Source organism: Ambystoma mexicanum, chromosome 12, assembly GCF_040938575.1.
Source record: "Ambystoma mexicanum isolate Mex_15411 chromosome 12, UKY_AmexF1_1, whole genome shotgun sequence".
NCBI lineage: Eukaryota > Metazoa > Chordata > Amphibia > Caudata > Ambystomatidae > Ambystoma > Ambystoma mexicanum.
Genome location: NC_090936.1, coordinates 360,020,804 through 360,039,603, shown reverse-complemented (window position 1 = coordinate 360,039,603; position 18,800 = coordinate 360,020,804). Strand labels below are relative to the sequence as shown.

Here is an 18,800-nt window from a genome sequence, read left to right as displayed (position 1 = left end):
GCCTGTCACGATCGACAATGGGACATCTGCATTCTTGATTTATGCTAGCGTGTACTGTGAAAAGTCCCCAGAGAGGAGTGTGGCATTGTTTAAATATATGGATGTGAACAGGAAGACTTTTGTTAGTTTTGGTGGCTTTGCATGGGTGAGGTACAATGAGAAATCCAGGGCGAGGATGGCAGAGGACCAAGTGGCGGTGTGGGGGGAGATTGACATGAATCTATGGTTATAATGTATGGCGCCCAACGGCCGGCACCCACATTACACACAGAAAGCATGTTACATGTGCCTTATCGGTCCTTTCATGGTCGACCCACTTTGGACAGGGCGAGGGGAGGAGGCAGAGGACAGCCGTCAATGGCATTCTGGACTTTCAATAAAAGGGTGCTCCAGGTCAGTCTGCAAGTTTTGGCATAAGTGCAGTAGGTACGCCGGACGGCACCTGGTCATGCAATGTTTTGTGGCAGGAGACAGAGGGTGGGGTAGGAAGGCGAGATGAGGGGGTGTGGGGAAAGGCCTATACTCCAGTTAAGGTGGATATTTTGGAGGATTGGCTGTGTTTTTAACCAGATAGGGAGGCAGCGAAGATTTAGGGGGACGGTTTTGAGGAGGTTTTTAGGTTGGGATATCAGGGTTTTAGGGGGCAGAAGAGGGCGGAAAAGGTTAAGTCTGTCTGGGAGAGACCGGACCGTGTAAGATTGAAGCTGGAGAAGGAGATTGCAGAAGGGAAGCCAGGTGATTTGGTGGTGTTCCCTTTGGGGATGGTGCTGAAGAAGGTGGACAGGGAGTTCAGATTGATCCATCATTTGTCATGGCCAGAGGGCATGTCAGTAAATGATTTCATTGTCCCAAAGGATAGCGCATTGTCCTACGCGGGCAAGGATCAGGTGGTGGGGCTTCAAGGAGAAATGGCAGGTAGTGTTTATGGCCAAGTGTGACATCAAGCCTGCTTTCAGGTTGCTGCCGGTGCACCTGGAGGATTTTTGGTTGATGGGGATGCAGTTTGTGGATCAGATATTTGTGGCCAAACATTGCCTATGGGATGTGCTGTCTCGTGTTTGTTGTTTGAGCATTTTGGCTCTTTCCTGCAGTGGGTTTTTATGTACCAATCAGGTTTTGATGGGGGTGCTGAACTACTTGGACGATGTATTGTTTATCAGTGGGGCTAGGGAAAAGGAGGATTGTCGGCAGATGCTAGAGGTTGTTTTTTCAAGTACTGATGGTTGAGTTGGGAGTGTCTCTGGCGGAGGGCAAAACGGAGGGACCAGCAGTGGTTTTGACTTTTCTCAGAATTTAATTGGATTCAATGGAAATGACCTAACACTTGCCGGATGACAAGGTGGGAAAATTGGTACAAGGTTTAGAAGCTGGTGGTGGTTGCAAAGAAAAATGACACTGGTGGACATGCAGAGGTAGTTGGTGCACCTGAGATTTGTGAGCCCGGTGGTGGTGGCGGGATGCACATTCTGTAGAAAAATTGCACGGTCTATGGCAGGGTTGAAAGTCCATTTTTTCAGGACCAATGGTTGTAGGTTTTTTCTAAACACCTTGACTCATATGAGTTATTTACCAGGCTAGGTCTTTTGTGAACCTTGTCCTTCGCAAATAAATATTTATGGTCTACCCCTGACCGTGGAGAGAGGTTCTTTTTTGGGGGTTGTTGTTTTTTGGTTCATACCTTATGTATAGTGAATATATGCGAGGCTCGTGTTAGTCTCGAAGGTTCAGTAGGAAGTACAGATTGTGAAATGTCTCGCCTATAGCGAAGAACATGTCACAAAATTGGTGGATTCTCTTTCGATTTTATCTGAGAACAACGATGGTATTTTGGGCAAGAGTAGTGACCAATAGGATGAGCTATCACAGCTCAGGAAACGTTTGATTTGCACGGCATTACATGGTGCAATCATGTTGGAGTACTTAAAGAGCCAGGCTTTACCTCAAGGACTCATTGTTAGAAATGAACCCCGATTATTTCTTGATAATCAGGAGTTCAAAGTCAAATGGAGCTATATTGCCAAAAAATGCGGACGGAACTGGTTGGTGCTAATTATAGATACCACAGATGTTTCCAAACAAATAGAAATTGACATCACAAAACTGCAGGAAGTTTTAAAAAAAGATCTTGATTTGGAAACTTTCAAAACTAAATTGGAACAACATCTTAAAGAATTAATGGAATTTAAAAACGACAATAGTTTGGAACATATAAAAAGAATGAAAAAAGATTTACTCAATTACAGCCATGAGAAAACATTTCCTTATACTGTGGAAGGATATAAATTTGGGAATATGTACCAAGGTCCCATTAATACAAACAAAAAGAGGGTACATTTTCGAAATACTTCATATAGCTCGAGTGACGATGGAAGCACAGACTCAAATGGCCAACGTAACCAACCGGGACCTAACAGGGATAGAGGACAACGGCATCCCAACCGCCAGAGACAAGGCTGCCCTTTTTTAGGACAGGGTCCCAGTCGTGGAGATTGGGGGAACCAAATAAAGACACACAGCAGAGCAAGGAGTCAGTGGTGATTAACCTCTCTGATCATGTTTTAAGCCAAGATGAAGAAAATGTGCTTAACAGGGGTCTTAATTTTGTCACCACTAAATTCCATGACCCGTTCGAATTTAGATCAGAATTTCACGCCTTCATGCGAAAGTTACATCTCAATTAATTTTTTGAAGCAGATAATGATTATGTAAATCTTAACCGTACTGGTTTGAGCAATAAATCCACCTTCAATGCTCCACCTGATAGCTTTTCCCCAGAGTCACTTGTTTTTGAGAAACAAGTACTGCGGGAAGTACAAAAGTTGGAACAAAAGGGTATCCCTAATCATTCCAATTTTAGCACTGCACACCGGATGGTGGTGACCAGACTAGCTGAAGATCATGATATCATTGTGAGACAGGCGGACAAAGGAGGCGCTATTGTGCTTCTTAATCGATCTGACTATGTGAAAGAATGTTTACGTCTTCTTAGTGACGAAAGAAGTTACTGTCGCATCCCTAATGATCCATCTAAAGACCTTATTGAAATCATCAAATCTACGGTATGTAGAGCTCACGAATTAGAAATGATCAGCAAACAAGAACATGATTACCTTATTCGTGAACAGGGTAGAGTTCCAGTATTCTATAGTTTGCCCAAAGTGCATAAAGGTCTCACCAACACCCCTGGAAGACCCATAGTTTCGGGAGTTAGCTCGATTCTGGAACCACTATCCAAATTCGTGGATTTCTATTTGAGAACCTTTGTCTTAAAAATGGACAGTTACTTGAGAGACACCACAGATGCCATTAATAAGCTAGACAACCTTTCTTTTACTGTTGGTAAAAACTTGTTGATTAGCCTGGACATTCAATCACTATACACAGCTATTTTTTTATTTTTTATTCAATTGCGAAGCAATTTTTACAAAATTTTGAATCCCCCATACTGTCATTTTCATTAAATAGGTAGAGTTGTAATGGAGTGGTTGGCCAACCAAATTTCCCCCTCCCAAGGTTCCAATTTACTGAATGTCTAAATACTTCAGGAAAGTGGTCACTCCAATTACACCTCATCTATGGTTTCCGCACGTCAAAAGGTTGCACAGATTGTCTACGTACAAGGTTCTGAAGTTTTCCAGTGATTCAGCGAGAAATCTGGTTCTTTCTCTTTTAAGTTCTTTGCACTACAGGAGTAAATGACTACTTGTTTCAACTAAGGAATCTTCCTTACAGAACCGGCAAGTGTTCGTGTTCGATTGCTTTCTTATCTTTGGTATTTCATTAGTTTTCAGTTGATTTAGCCGGAATCTTAAAAAAGATCTGCTTAACCTTTTGTCCAGGAATTGCTTTAGGTACCCTCTGACGTCATTCAGCTTCATAGGTGTTGACAGAAAATCTTTGGTCAAGGTGTACCTATTAGTCGTCTCCTGAGTGTTAATCCAATCTGCCTCGAGGAGCTTCTTTGAGACTTTATTTGGATTTTGTACCAGCAATTCTGCAGTTGTATCCAGCTCTTTCAATATATTCAGATTTAAATGTTCCCATTGCTCCAGCATCAGGTTTGACCCATCCACCATCTCCCTTCTGATTAATTCCAAGACTTTATACAGCTATTCCACAAAGAGCTACTCTGGCTTTCATTGAAGAAATCTTAAATGGCAGAGAAGATGGCCATCCAGTAAGTGATGGTTTCATCATGTGGTGTCCAGAGTTGGCCCTGACTAAAAACCTTTTTCAATTCCAAGGTTTATTTTACCAACAAACAGAGGGCACAGCCATGGGTGCTGCGATGGCACCAAATCTTGAAAATTTGTATGTTGAGTATTTCGAGAAAATGTTCGTATATATTGACGCCAATACATTCAAATCAAATCTATTGAAGTGGTTACGTTATATAGACGACATTTTTATCCTGTGGAATGGCACTGTAGAGGAGGCTAATTCTTTTGTTGACTGGTTGAATTCATGTAATCCTTTCTTAAAATTCACATCAGAAATCAATAAGCAAGAAATACATTTTCTGGATATTACCATTTTTCACCATGAGGGTTCCTTGAAAGTTAAACCATATAGTAAAGGAACAGATAAGAATGCTTTGTTGCATTATACGAGCCACCATGCCAGTCACATCAAAAATAACCTCCCCTTCTGCCAATTTTTGAGACTGAAGAGAAACAGTAGCTTGAAAGAGAACTTCAGTGAAAGTGCTGTATTGTTGTCTAATAAACTTCTGCATAAAGGCTATCCAGTCAAGCTGGTCAAACAATCGTGCAAACGAGCCTTCAATAATAATCAAGAGGCTTTGTTAGAAAAGAAGGAAAGAGAAAAAAATAAAAAAAACTGGAATTGTGTTTGTAAATACCTTCTCCAACTTATCCTATAAAATCAAAGGAATTGTAAAGAAGGCTTGGAAAAAGGTTTACAGAGATCGTGCCACTCCTCCTCCTTTGATAGCTTTTAGGAACAGTCAAAATATAAGAAATATGCTCATTAGAAATGACATAACGGTGAAACAAAAATCAGCACCTAGACAGACTACGTTATGGGGTTTTCCGGCAGTCAAGGGTCATTTCCCTTGTGGGAATTGTGTGATGTGTGGCCAGACAAAAGAGACCAAACAGATTGAGCTGAATCAGTCTTGCACTTGGGTACTAAATGAAATGACTAATTGCAATTCAGAAAATGTAGTTTATTTGATAACGTGCCCATGTGATTTGCAGTATATTGGGAAAACTAATCGGAAGGTTAAGACATGTATGACTGAACATCGGAGTTGTATAAAAAAAACAAGTTATTGCAGCCCCCATGGTAAAACATTTTTTGGAAAAGAGACACACATATGAAGAGTTTAGATGGGTCATTTTAAAAAAGATCCATGGTTCCAACAAACAAGAGATAGATCGTAGACTCTTAAATTTCGAACAAAAAATGATTTATAAATGCCAGAGCCACATTAGAGGTCTCAATGAAGAAGTGGAATGGCACCATGTTAACATATGAATGGTTCGCCATGGGTTGCCAATCTTAACTTAGGTTTTGATTAACTGCCTAATGGGAGATTTTTTTGATATCATTTGCACATGTAGGCCTAATGCCACTCCTTATAGATATACTCGATGTACAGCATCCCTCATTTGTTTAGGACTGAGCTACTTTCGAAGAAATTGGGCCATTACACAGTATTTACTCTATCATTCGTTTTTTTCTCCATCTGCAATGTTCAGAGGTCTAGAAGCTGATTGAATTTCATAATTACACACAAAAACCAGCATGGAGTTGGAGAATGCTTTTATGCTTATATAAAACAACTTGTGGCTAGGTCAAACAACATAGCAATGTACATTATGTGAATGTTTCATCTTTGTTTTGCAACTGCTATGGTCATTGGCACAGATGTATTGATGTTTAATGTTCAATGGTCATTTTCTGAAAGTTTCTCTACAGAATGGTGCGATTTTTCGCAATTTTGTTGTTAACACAATATATTTAGTTGGAAGGTGTGTTTAAAGTACATATATCGTGTGGAGCCATTTGTGGACATTTTTCCACCACAATGTAATTCGGGTCAAAAGGAATATTACTGGTGGCCGTATCTCCGTATATATTCTTTTCCCCATTACAAGATGGCGCCCGTCGTCACTACCGTTTGCGGTGGCGGTCGGGGTCTGAGTTGGGCTTGTGAATCTGTACTAGCATCTATACTTTTCTACATGTGTGGCAATAGAAATCCAGTTATCTCTTACTGTACTGGAATCCACTGTTTGAAATGCGGAGCAGTCTTGTTTCAGCTACGCACGATGTACGGGCTATTTTAATATACGAGGCACCATTAGTCCTGTGTTTATGTCCATGACTAGGGAAGTACACAACGCCGTGGTTTGAATGGCGGTGCACGAGAGTTCCCTCGGTGGCAGACACGATTTGGATTCGTGCTTAATGCCTGAAACGTAGAGGTAAGTGGTTTTCATGCATTGAAGCAAGTTGGTTATAGACATCGTGGCTCTTGGTTTTGAGTTTTTGAGATTTGTTGAGTGTTTACTATGTTTCCATCTTCATAGAAATACTAAAGAGTACAGTGTTGTTCCGAGCTGTAGTATCGTGGAAATACTCCAGTTGCTATGACATGACAAAGGTATTTAAAACCTCTTTTTAAGTGCACATTATAAAAAGGTGTTGGACATAACACTATAGATAGTGTTAGGTGGTGAAGGGTGTTTTGATTAGTAAGCTTTAAGGTGATGGTCCCTAAGGTGATGCATGTAAGTTATTGGAGGCCGTAGGATTTGGTGTTACTATTTACTAACTGTATACCTTGCAATACGGTATTTGTGTGGATTTGTTTCTCCTGTTTATTATTTAATTGTCTGTACATATCTTCGAACCAACAGGGTTACTTGGTGGACCCGTGGAAATAACATAAACTTGACTTAAGAAGTTTTCTATTATTGTTTGGACTAGAATCATAGTGCTACCGAAATCCCACTCAGAGGTATAGTAGCTTTTCTTTTGAAGGACAGGACTAGTTGATACCTGTACCGATGCCTTGGAGACAACTTTGGTGTGGTCTAGAGGCTGCTTGTAGTTACTTTTAGAACTTGACTCACTATCTGTGTTTTTGGTGTTTTATTGTTGTCCTATGTAGGTGGTTTCATTTTTTGGGAGCGCCATATCCTAACCCTGGAGTACATGGTGGTGAAAATTGTTTTGCAAAGGTTCCCCTGAAGAAAGTTCGAGCATTAAGAAGCGTTAAAGAACTGAAACATGTCGGGATTTTGTTTTTTGTGAACTAATACTTTGTTCAAATGCATGGTATGTTGTAATTGTCCTGTGTTTGTTTAAATTGTACATGTTGTGAAATGTCAGTGTAATTTATCCCAATAGGTTAATGTTATACCCAGCATGTGGGCTAATTCCTGGGTTTTTGTGTTTTAGATAAAATGTTTTAACAGAGTTTTATGAATTTTGATAATGATAATTAAAATGGTCAAATTTATAAAAGCACATTGTGTACCAAGTTTATTTTTGTCATGATCAATGGTTGTAGGTTTTTTCTTTTTTTTTTAAACACTTTATTTCTCATTTTCAACAAGGTACAATAAGAACAGAAGTAACAACTCAGGATTTTGAATTGCAAAATACAGAACAGCATAAAACTAATCAAAACAAAGATCCAACCCATAACCCTGTAATTTACCACATGAAAATGTATACCGATTCCAAACAAAACCAAATGTACCAAACCAATGACAACAGACAAACAAGACCACACAAAACAACCACAAAGACAACACAGACCCCCTCCCCATAATATATCAATAGACCCCAAAAAAACAAGAATACCAATGCACTATACTCTTGAGCCAAGTCCAGCTTCAACCATAAAGGTCATTAAAACTTCCCCACATATCCCCATAAAGGGATTCCTTGCTTGTTTACAATACATCGTTTTCTCAAATCTGGATAAAATTCGAACGTCCGAAAGCCATTCCTCCACCCTCGGCTTCTTCCTTGTCTTCCAAACCCTCAACACCTGTTTAGCCGCCATCAACAGAACCTTGACTACTCCACACGATATCACCCAACTCACATCCCGTCCACCATTATACAATAATAAAATAACGCCAAAGGATTGCGTGGATAAACTATATTGCAAACCTGATCTATCCTGTCAATAACATCTCTTCAAAAATGTTCCACTCTTTCACAATACCATAACATATGTGTTAAAGTACCTTTCTCCTTCCCACAACCCCAACACTGATAACCATCCACCAATCCCAACTTACACATACGCACCGGGGTCCAATATATCCTGCCCAATATCCTCTGATGTATATAGCGCAATTGCAAATCCACTTTGGCAGTCGTCGGAACCCTCCAAATCTTATCCCATTCCCTTGGCGTGAGTTCCCTGCCCAACTCCTCAGTCCAAGACAACCTCAGCTTGTCCCACGAGTCCAACCATTTACCATCAGGCTGCATAAACTGCAGAAAAGCAGACACTCTTTGACGTCCAATTTCCAAAAAACCAAAATTCTCTGGCTTCCTCAAAAATGACACGCCCAACATGTCTCTACGCTCTGAGAGGAGAGCCACCAAAATACCATATCTTCTCAATTCCATGTTCCTTAACCCAAATTCCTTAACCCAAATTTCTCAACCAAACCTGCAAAAGCCACTACCCCTGCGGCATTCCACACATCACCAATTACCAAAACACCCCTCTGAACCCAACTTTTCCAATTTAGTACTCTATTGTTAAACTGTAGACCAGGATTATGCGAAAGGGAAGCCCCTTCATAAAGATGCAAACCTTGCCCAGTACCCAGTATCCATGATGACAAAGCCTCTTTAGTAGCCAAGACTGACTTCAAGCACTGCTCTTTCCTAGGCATCTTCCCAAAAGAAAACAAACATTTAATATCATATGGCAGGAACTGCTATGTCTCAATTTGTACCCTCCACGGCACCCTATCCAGGACTTCACCAGTGTAATCAGACACTTTCTTTAATTAAAAACCACTACTATAATTCTTTAACACCGGGTACCCAAAACCCCCATCTTTAACCTTCCGGGCCATGATATACCGTGGAATCCTGGCCCTCACAAAAAGTCCTGAAATAACTTATCTATACGTGCAAACGCTCCCATCGTAAAATGCACAGGAAGAGACCTAAACACCTTGACTCAGATAGATGAGTTATTTACCAGGCTAGGTCTTTTTTTTGTATTTGTATTTTATTGAAGTTATATAGCCCTTTAATCCAAAGTGCTTTACATAAGAACAGGCAAAATACAACAAGCATGAGATGGTTAATGAATCATAACACGAAAACAGTTTAAAGAACAATTTACAACATTGCAGAGGTGAGGAGCGGTAGGGAGGGGCATGGTGAGTGAGGGAAAGGAAGGAGTTAGTGGGGGTAGGAATGGGAGAAGAGGGAATGTAAGGGTGAGTGAGGAAGAGGAGAGGAAAGAGTGGGACTATATGAGAGCAGGGGGTGGGGAGGAGGAGGTAGAGAGGGAAAGGAAGAGCGGTGGTAGGAGGTGAGGGAGAAGGACGAGAAGAAACTAAGGGTGCTAGGGAGGTGAGTGGAAAAGGTAAGATTTGAGAGAAGAGCGAAAGGAAGGGAAGGAGGGGGAAGAGGGGATGTGAAGGGGAGGCGGTTCCAGTGGAAGGGAGCAAGGAGTTGGAAAGATCGGAAGCGGGAGGGGGCACAGGAGATGGAGGAGGAGAGAGTAGGAAAAGGTTAGCAGAACGGAGAGAACGAGAAGGGGTATACAAAGTTAAAAGAGAGGAGAGATAGGGGGGGCAAGACCATGGAGGGATTTGAAGACAAGACAGAGGAACTTGAATTTGAGATGGGAGTGAAACGAGAGCCAACCTAAAGAGGAGAAAGAAGAGGAGATGGAGTCGAGAGGCGAGAGAAGGCAGAGGGAGCGGATGGCAGAGTGGTAGATGGATTTGGGTGGGGAGAGATGAGAGGAGGGGAGTCCAAAGAGAAGGGAGGAACAGTAGAAGAGTCTGGAGAAGATGAGGGAGGTTTTTAAAAGTTTACTAGCATGAAAGGTAAGAAGGGGTCGAATTTTACGTATGTTATAGAAGTGAAAGCGACAAGATTTGGCAGTAAGAGAAATGTGGTGAGATAGAGGAAGGTGAGAGTCAATATGGAAACCAAGGTTACGGGCATGGGAAGAGAAGGAGAGGTGGGAGGGGGGAAAGAGAATGGAAGCAGGAGGGTGGAGGAAGAGAATTGTCAGGGAAGAAGAGGAGTTCCGTTTTTTCAGTATTAAGAGTAAGGAAGTGAGAGGACATCCGTAGCATATAAATATTTAGGGTTGAAACACCCGCACCATCTGTGGTGCGGGTATCATGGGGCTCTCAGGGAGGATTGCGGGTTGTGGTTACAGTTCCTGGAGGATTTCAATGGAGTGTCAGTGTCGCTGCTGAGGGACCCAGTGGCTTGTGAGGTGCAAGTTTTCACAGGTGCATCAGGGCAAGACGTTTTGGGGTGTACTGATGGGGCAGATGGTGTGCAGAGAGTTGGCCGCAGCACTGGAGCAAAGCGGGGAGGAGCATTGTATTTTGGGAGTTTTTTCCACTGCTGGTAGCTTTGGATTTGTGGGACAGAGATTTAGAGGAAAAACAGGGTGAATTTCAACCTGAACAATACAGCAGTGGTTATTGTTGTGAACAGACAGTCTGCTAAGGATCAGAGGAGGGCCAGGCTTCTGAGGGAGTTTGAGTTGCGCTGCCTGAGATGGAATATTGTGTTTACGGTGATGCACGTACCAGGAAAGGATAATGGCATTGCTGATGCATTATCTCGTTTTCAGTTGCAGAGATTCTGTGGGTTGCCAATGGAGGCAGAAGTAGTAGGGCATCGAATCCCAGAGGAACTATGGCGGATAGGAGAGTGAGAGCTTTGCAGTTAGTCGTGGGTTCACTGGCTCCAAGTTCAAGGGCAGCATACAGGAGAGCTTGGTTGGAGTTTCAGAAAGGGGGTACATGGAGGTGGACAGGGAGCGGTTATGTCGAAGAGAGGAGGAGGGATGATGTGGTACACTTCATAATGGATTGCATTGGGAAAGGGTGGTCTAGGGTGATGGTAGCAGGAAAGTTGGCCGGTATTGCGTTCAATGGGAAGTGGTTCTGGGATTTTCAGCCTAGTAGTGGGGAGATGACGAATAGCATACTAGAAGGCTGCGCAAGCGAGGGTAAAGGACAGAAGAAGGGCAGTGACAGTAGAAATGTTGGGTAGATTGTGTGCAGTGGTTAGAGGAATATGGTGATTCCTGTGGGAGAGCAGCATGTTTACGTCACGCTTCACCTAGCTATTATTTGGGGGTTTTCCGGGTGCCTGAGTTGGTGTTTAAGGTGGGGGGAGGGGAGGTGGACTAAGATTGGGTGACGTCTTGAATAAGGAAATCAAAGACGGATCAGTTGGGGAAAGGTCTCTGGGTTCATTTGGACACGGGAGGTAAGGACTTGTGTCCAGTAAAGGCACAGTAATTGTGGCAGAGGAGATGTTTAGGGAAGGAATGTTTGGTTTTTCAACATGAGAAATGGGAAGGAGGGACAGCGAGGTAGGTTCTCGGAGTGATGAGGAAGTGTTTGGCAGCATTAGGTGAGTGGGCTGTAGATTTCGGTACTCATTCTTTTAGGATTGGGGTGGCATGAAAGGGAGTAGGTTGGGTTTGAAAGAGAGGGGTCTGAAGAGTTTAGGGAATTGGACATCATCAAAGGATAAGGTGTACATCAGAGAGCTGGGTGGGGGAAGTGGTAGGTGAGGGTTGGGGGTTTCAGCAGGTAAGCTCAATTTCTTTTCTCTTGCAGATGCAGCGAGGTTCCTCAGATATGGATTTGCGGCCACTCCATGGTGAAATGGGCAGTGAAAGCTGCAGCGAGGAGAATTTTTGGTACCCAGTTGGAGTGTAGTGATGAGGTGGCTTTGTTGAGATGGTCAGGGGACGGAGGGCTTAGTTGAGACTATTTGCCTTCCATGTTGACAGGGTTGAGGGAGCGGCATGGGATGCTAGCGGAACTGTACTTGCACACGCGGGAATATGATTTGGAGAGGGGGTAAGGGGTTGCTCTAAAGAAAGCGAAGAGGGATTTAGCTGGTTGAGGGATATTTGGCCGGCTGTCTCTTTGTACTTGACAGAATTGATGCCAAGGAGAGTAGGGAGGGGAGCTATCAGGGAAGGGGCAGTTGAACAGAGAAGGAAAAAGATTAAGAGGGAAATGTTGATATTGTGCAGGTCCTGGGGAGTGCGGACATTGGTGCACTAGGACATTAAGTATGAGGACTTTTGTTCCAAGTGGATGGCGTGCACCTGTCGGTGTTGGGTAACCAATACAATTTGCTGGGTATGAGGACACAGGTGGAGGATTTGATAAAAAGTGGAGTGGAAGGGAGAGTGGGGGAGTGGGGCAGAAAGACCACCTCTCGGGAGGGTTTTTCTGGTGCCGGGGACGTGGCCCTTTAGGGGATAGTTGGGGTAAATGTTCCCTCTAAGCTGTGCGCATGTGCGCTTGTCCAGCTTCCTTCTGGGTGCCGCTCAGAAGAATTTTAGCAGCGCACCCAGAAATTTCCCACCAATTCATTACGATTTAATAAGGCACAAGCCACAACAGGTACCCAATATTCACTTTCTCACAAAATAAAGCAAAATTGGACTAACTAGTCTTGATATTCTGGTCTAGCCTATTTTCATGTATCTACTATGCAAACTTGTCCACATAAACCTAAAAATCCTAAAAACAGAATACACCCACAAGAGTTTCAAAACTAAAATGAAAAGGTGGCGCCACGAACAGAAGACATTGCTAAGATATGCCTGCACCCATTAACCAAATAAGATACCCTAAACCCACCCACCCTCCCCACCCATCCTCCCCACATTTAACCTTATGACTCTAACTTCCGCTGCAGGTCACACTCAAATATTACTAGAGAACAGTCACTGTGCCTACCATGGCTCTTTAAACATTTACCAGACTTGTACCTACATCCACTTGTTTTCTGTTTGTTATAATAGGAATGACGTTCAAGCACAAGAATTTCTGGTACTTATGGTGCCTTAGCAAAAGTGTCACCCAGACTATGTAACCCAACTGTCAGCTCAAATATCGCATACAGACTGTAAGTAAGCTAACATTACACTATAAGTGGAATAATAGATATGGGCTATGCCTGCCATTTGGTGTATATAGTATTAGGGCAAAATAAAGTCAAATAACTAGCATGCTTTTCACACAATATGAATCCTTTCCATGTTTTCAGAGTTCCATGGGGCATAGACCTTAACATATTATGTGGTAATTTTCTGCTTTACAAAGACAGTATTACTGAGCACTTATCCTACCCAACAATGTAAAGGTGGGTTATGTTGCATAGTAATTGTGCACATGCAAATTCATAACATGTTCTTAAACTGCACATAATGTCATGGTGAGGCTTTAAATATGTTTTACTTTCAAAGTATTGTGGACTTGCAAATACCCAAGTTAGTGCTTTGCTACTACAACCCCTCACTTTTTACAGTCTAGTATTGGAGGACAGCACATGATCTGGGGAGGGGTATGGGTGGAAGGGCACAGAGAATACTCCTTCACGGTGAAGAACATATCAGCAACTTTCAAAAATCAAATCAGATGTTTTGCCAGTACAGTACAGTGAAGGAAATTAATTATTTGTTTGCTAAAGGATAATAAACTCTAGTAACAGTCTAGGAAACTGCACCTTCTGTTTCTTTTTATTCTCAGCTGCTGAGGACTTTTCAATATAATCATGTGTTTGCATTTATTGCTTCTAGCATCCCTATGCAACTTCTTTAAATTATATCCATGAATTTCACAAGAGGGGGCTCTAGTCAAAGAAAAAGGCACTCAATCTTTTGGACCCCTGAGCATTGCTGCTAGTGACTTAAAAGGCAAATATATGTGATATTCTTAAATGGGGCTCCTGAAGAAATGTCTGTAAGGCTCTTTTTGCATTTTATCTTGGCTGTGGCGAGGAAGGATGAGCAAAACTATAAACTGCATTATGTGACCTGTGATTTCGCCTCCTATTTCAGGGTTAAAAGCAGTGCTCTTGTACGATTTTACTCCCTACTTGGAATCAAATAATTTTTGCGGGAGTAAGAACATAATTAGCTTTGACAGTAAGGATATTTCATGCTTATTAAAATGTTCTTTCCCCTTAAAATTCCTCTTGAAATAGGGCAGTAATATTATTAGATCTCCTGTCACTGCTCTGCTGGTCACTGATTCAAATAAATATTAGTGGAACCTTGTGGGTAAAAGCAAGGAAGGCTCCCATGCGTTCTTGGTTTCCCATTTTTGTTGGGCACATTTTCCTGTTTTTAGAGAGTGAACATGTATGTGTATATGCCTTTTAGCCATAAGGCTTGTTTTGAGCAAATGTTGTTACAGCTTACAGTACAACATAATGTGGATAGTAAGCAGAGACCCAGGAATTCTTGTCATATTCTGTGGTGCAGTTATTCTGATGCAATTATAGTCCTTATACAACTTGAGGCCTTTTCCCCTGGCCCTTGAATTACTTAAAGTGGCACATGAACGCATGTATTCGTGCGCAGTCCTTTTAGTTGCCATTTTTCCTTTTGCAATAATTAGATTCTATCTAAATTCTTTGACAACCACACCTGTGATAAGCGATATAAAACCAGTGTTTTATTTCAATGGGATTAAACACTTTCTGCATTGTCTCTGGACTTTGTCAACAAATGAATAGCAACAACTAAACCTATTGTTTATCCTGAGGCTACAAAGCTTTTTCTGTGCATACACATTTTCTTCTCTGCACTGGAATAATTTTGGTAGGTACTATGGCATATATTGAAGTCTTGGACTGGTTGATAGGCATTCCTTATAATCATGTATAAAATATGTATTTTTCTAGCCTATTTATGTTTGGAAAAAAATGTGTAAGATGTACCTTTTACAATGATTTGTAAAGAATTACAGTGGTTAGGAAGGGGGCATAACCTTCCAAACTCTTCAGAGATGGTAGCTCACTAAGTATGCATGCTCACAAAGTGGCTACCTTGTTATTAAGTTGTGCACATGGAAATAAAGTGTGCACAAAAGCTAACCATTCCTGCACTTAGGGAAAAATAATTAGAGGGAACATTGGTTGGGGGAAGCTAAAAGGGGTGTTAGCACGGAAAAGGAGGGGTAGCGCTGTTTGCACAGACGGGCTAGCACGGGGGGTGCAAGAAGGGTGAAGAGATATGGAAGAAGGAGGGGTGTGGCCTCGGGGAAAAGATGGGAGAGAAGGGGGAGAATGGTGAGATGAATTGAGGGGAGGGGAGGAAACAAGGGACAGGAATTCATGAAGGTTTTAATCAATTGTTTGATATGATATGACATTTATAACGCACCTATACACAAGTGTTTCAAGGCGCAATGAGGCAAGGGAGGGGCAACAGAGAGAAGACAGAGGCAACGATCTTACTAGGCCAGGTGACATTGAGATCGCACAAGTGCAAGGGAGGGGAAATAGTGCGGGGGAGGGGGCAGTGCAGTACATAGGATAACAGTAAAAATAAATAAAACAACAAATAAATAGTGCAGCCAGCTGGTGACAATTGGTTTCATTGTTAATTATTTGTAATCGGTAAGGCCAAGTAGCCGGGTTAGTGTTAATTGTAAGCTCTGCCCTGTCCCATTATAGCATTTTTTTCCACTATATGCGAGTATGGGGGGGTCTTGTGCAGTTTAGCCCAAAATCACTTTTGCTACTCTTATAATAAATTGTCCTCAATCTGTGGCAAACTGTTATCTCCTTTCCGTCTAGCTCGTCAAGAACCCTGATATGTTGTCTGTCCCCTCTTTATCTGGAGTAAAATGATGTGGCCCTCCCCAGTCATGAAAAGCTATGGCCTTCATTCCGAAGGAGCTGACCAATAATTCAGCCGGCGTCGGGGGTTTCCTGGCCATTCTTTCTCCTGTGACACACTTAGGGCCTCATCACGAGTCGGGCGGTAGCCATTAAATGCGGTGGTAACGCTATTACCGCTGCATTTAAGGGTCCGCCCAATCACGAGTCTGGCAGCATCTACCCCCAGCTCTAAGCTGGGGGTGAATGCAGCAGCTAAATGCCCATTTTCGGGCACAATTAGTAAAGCGCTATGGACCCAATGGGGAATGGGTAATACCCATTACCGCCCAACCCTTGATCCGGCTCTAATCGTGCCAGACCGGTTGGCAGTAACGCTATTAGCACGGGTGGTATCCCGGCGGTAATACCCCAGAATACCGCCCAACTCGTGATGAGACCCTTAGAATGGAATGAGCTATCTCATGACTTGTGCGGCTCCTTGTCAGCCAGCGCACACAGATGCAGACTTCTCATCTCCACTATGAGCTGAGCATAGGCACGGCAGGAACATGTAATTATACTTTTATAACCCTCCCCCAATACATTTTTGGAACGCCCGTGTTTTTGCTGGCACTGCAAACAGGGCCCACACCATGGAATTGTACTGATGCGTTCGACATCAGAATCATCATCCATGCATCATGCGCTACCACACAGGTGGCATGGCTAGTTCATGGCTAGTGCATTTGCCCCACTGTATTCGGGGGATGTCAAGTCTAATGTGGAAGTACAGCACTACAAGCCCAAGAATGCAATGAAAAATACAAAACTAGACTAGCTCTTAAATGCAACGGGGCATATGCATGTATGCCTATGCGTGCAGACCTGTATGCTGTGATGCATTGCAGCCGCGGTACTCTCGCATGCGGGCAAAGCTGGTTCGTCCAGGGGCCAGATTACAGAAACTTTGCACTGGTGCAAGTGCAAAGTTTGCAGACTATTGTCACTAGGGCAAAGTTTGCCCTAATTTTAACAACACTGGACACAAAAAATCCATTGCACCTCAGCAAGTGCAGTTTGGCATATTAAAAGCACCTGGGCTAAAATTACCCTAGTGCTAAAAAGATACATTTCTGATGCATTTTTGCATCAGGGCAAAGTTTGCCCTTGTGCTAATACCATTCCATATTAGCACTAGAGCAAACTTTGCCCTGGTGCTTTTAATATTCCAACCTGTGCTTGTCGGGGTGCTATGGTTTTTTAATGTGTCCCAGTGTTTTTAAAAATAGGGCAAACTTTGCCCTAGTGCTAATACCGTGCAATCTTTGCACTTGCACTGGTGCAAAGTTTCTGTAATCTGGCCCATGATATTTTTCTGCTATCCATAGGCTCAGGATAACCCCGCAAGAAGCAAATCTCCCGAACACGGGTGGGTGAGATGTAGGTCGCTCTTTGGAAGTTATGCATGGGGTACATTCTCCACACATCGTATGTGCCAATCGCAAATGTCTTGCCATCCATTATTGTGCCTTCTCTGTCTCGAGGGGGTCCCTTGCAAGTAGTGCTTGGGTCGCTGAGAAAGAAGTGTTTTTCCACGGCACCTGCTTCCTGCTGAGAAGTGGCAATGTTAGTGCCGTTACCCTCCAGATCAAAAAAGGGCACATGTTCAGAGCCTGCCGGTTCCTGACCATTTAAAGTCTAGCTTGCAAGAAAGCAAGGCGCATAGCGTTCACGTGGCCACGTGACTGCGTAGCACAGTCCACGCTTTTCAGGCAACAGCGCTTTGAGCGGCGGGACTCGTATTTAGGTTGTAGCTCCCAAAATCCAAAACTTCCGATTGTATGTTGGCTAAAAGGGTGGCACTGAATGAAAGTGCTGTGCGTGGTATGGAGGAACTTCGTTTTCAGGTACAAATGAATTGCCTACACGAGTCCCAATATTAATTGGCAGAAAAAGTTATATCATGACTGGGCATTTAAACACATGGCAAATCTGGCAGTATTCAACAATGAAGTAAGTTTGAACCGTCCATCCAATCAAGCGCCTCTCCCTCCTTGCCAAGCCCCCTACTGTACGAGCGCTGAAGTAAAAGAAAGGTGACAAACCTCCGAACTGAGATCTGAAGCTAAGGCGAGAAAAGGGCTTTTAGCAGCCTCTTCTTATCACACGACCAACTTGCAGGACGGAGACGTGTGAGGATGTCTTTGCAGCTTTCCTTCGATAACTCTTCAGACCCAACTGTTTCCAAGGGTAACCGGAACTTTCAATGAACTTGATGCTGACGTTTCTTCTGGAAAGGGGGGATAGAGAACGAATCTGCTTTTATCGCCAGAAAATGTCAGCGGTGCCCAGATACAATTAGCCGGCAGGTCTGTTCCTGTGAGCGCAAGTCGCCGAGTGAGTGCTCCGACAGATTTGTTGACGGTTGCCATTAGCAACCAGTTTGAGTGACGCGCAGGCTGTGCTTTCCTCGCTCGGGGCGGGGGCCTCTGCTTTTGTTTGTGGCCAAACACCTTTACCATTGCTTGGCTGCATTCGAAGAAACCGTGCTCCTGAGAGGCTCCAGACAAACTGGGGCATGGGAAGAACAGCCCGCGAGCAGTGCAGTTGCAACACCTACGGAAGTAGCCTTCCCATAGCTGTCAAGTGGTTCTGTGACATTTATTTTAAAATGAGACGTTGTGGCATTTTTGCGGTGAACAGCCTTCTGAAATTCATAGATTTGTCACTGCCAGTCCAAGGATTAGTTTACAGGCCACCGCATCTAATAATGATGTCTATTCTGAACAGGAATCACTTACAGTGAGATGTCTATTTTGAACAGGAAATAGATAGAAATAGATTTACAGGTGGCAGAGAAATTCCCAGAAATGTGCTGGACAACAGCACCGAGGTCAGAGCAAGTGGTAAGCCAGTTTATGAGCATACGAACTAAGTGGGACATAGATAGG

The 18,800-nt window shown here is 43.0% G+C and overlaps 1 protein-coding gene across 2 annotated transcripts in view; it reads right to left on the bottom strand.

Moving 5' to 3' along the window:
* Positions 1-18,256, bottom strand: part of LMNTD1 (lamin tail domain containing 1) — a 2,112,860-nt gene extending 2,094,604 nt beyond the window's left edge. For both annotated transcript variants that reach the window (XM_069628478.1, XM_069628479.1), the window contains exon 1: positions 17,955-18,256. The gene's annotated coding sequence lies outside the window, so the exon portion shown is untranslated. The remainder of the gene's footprint in view (positions 1-17,954) is intronic.
* Between the last annotated feature and the right edge of the window lie 544 nt (positions 18,257-18,800).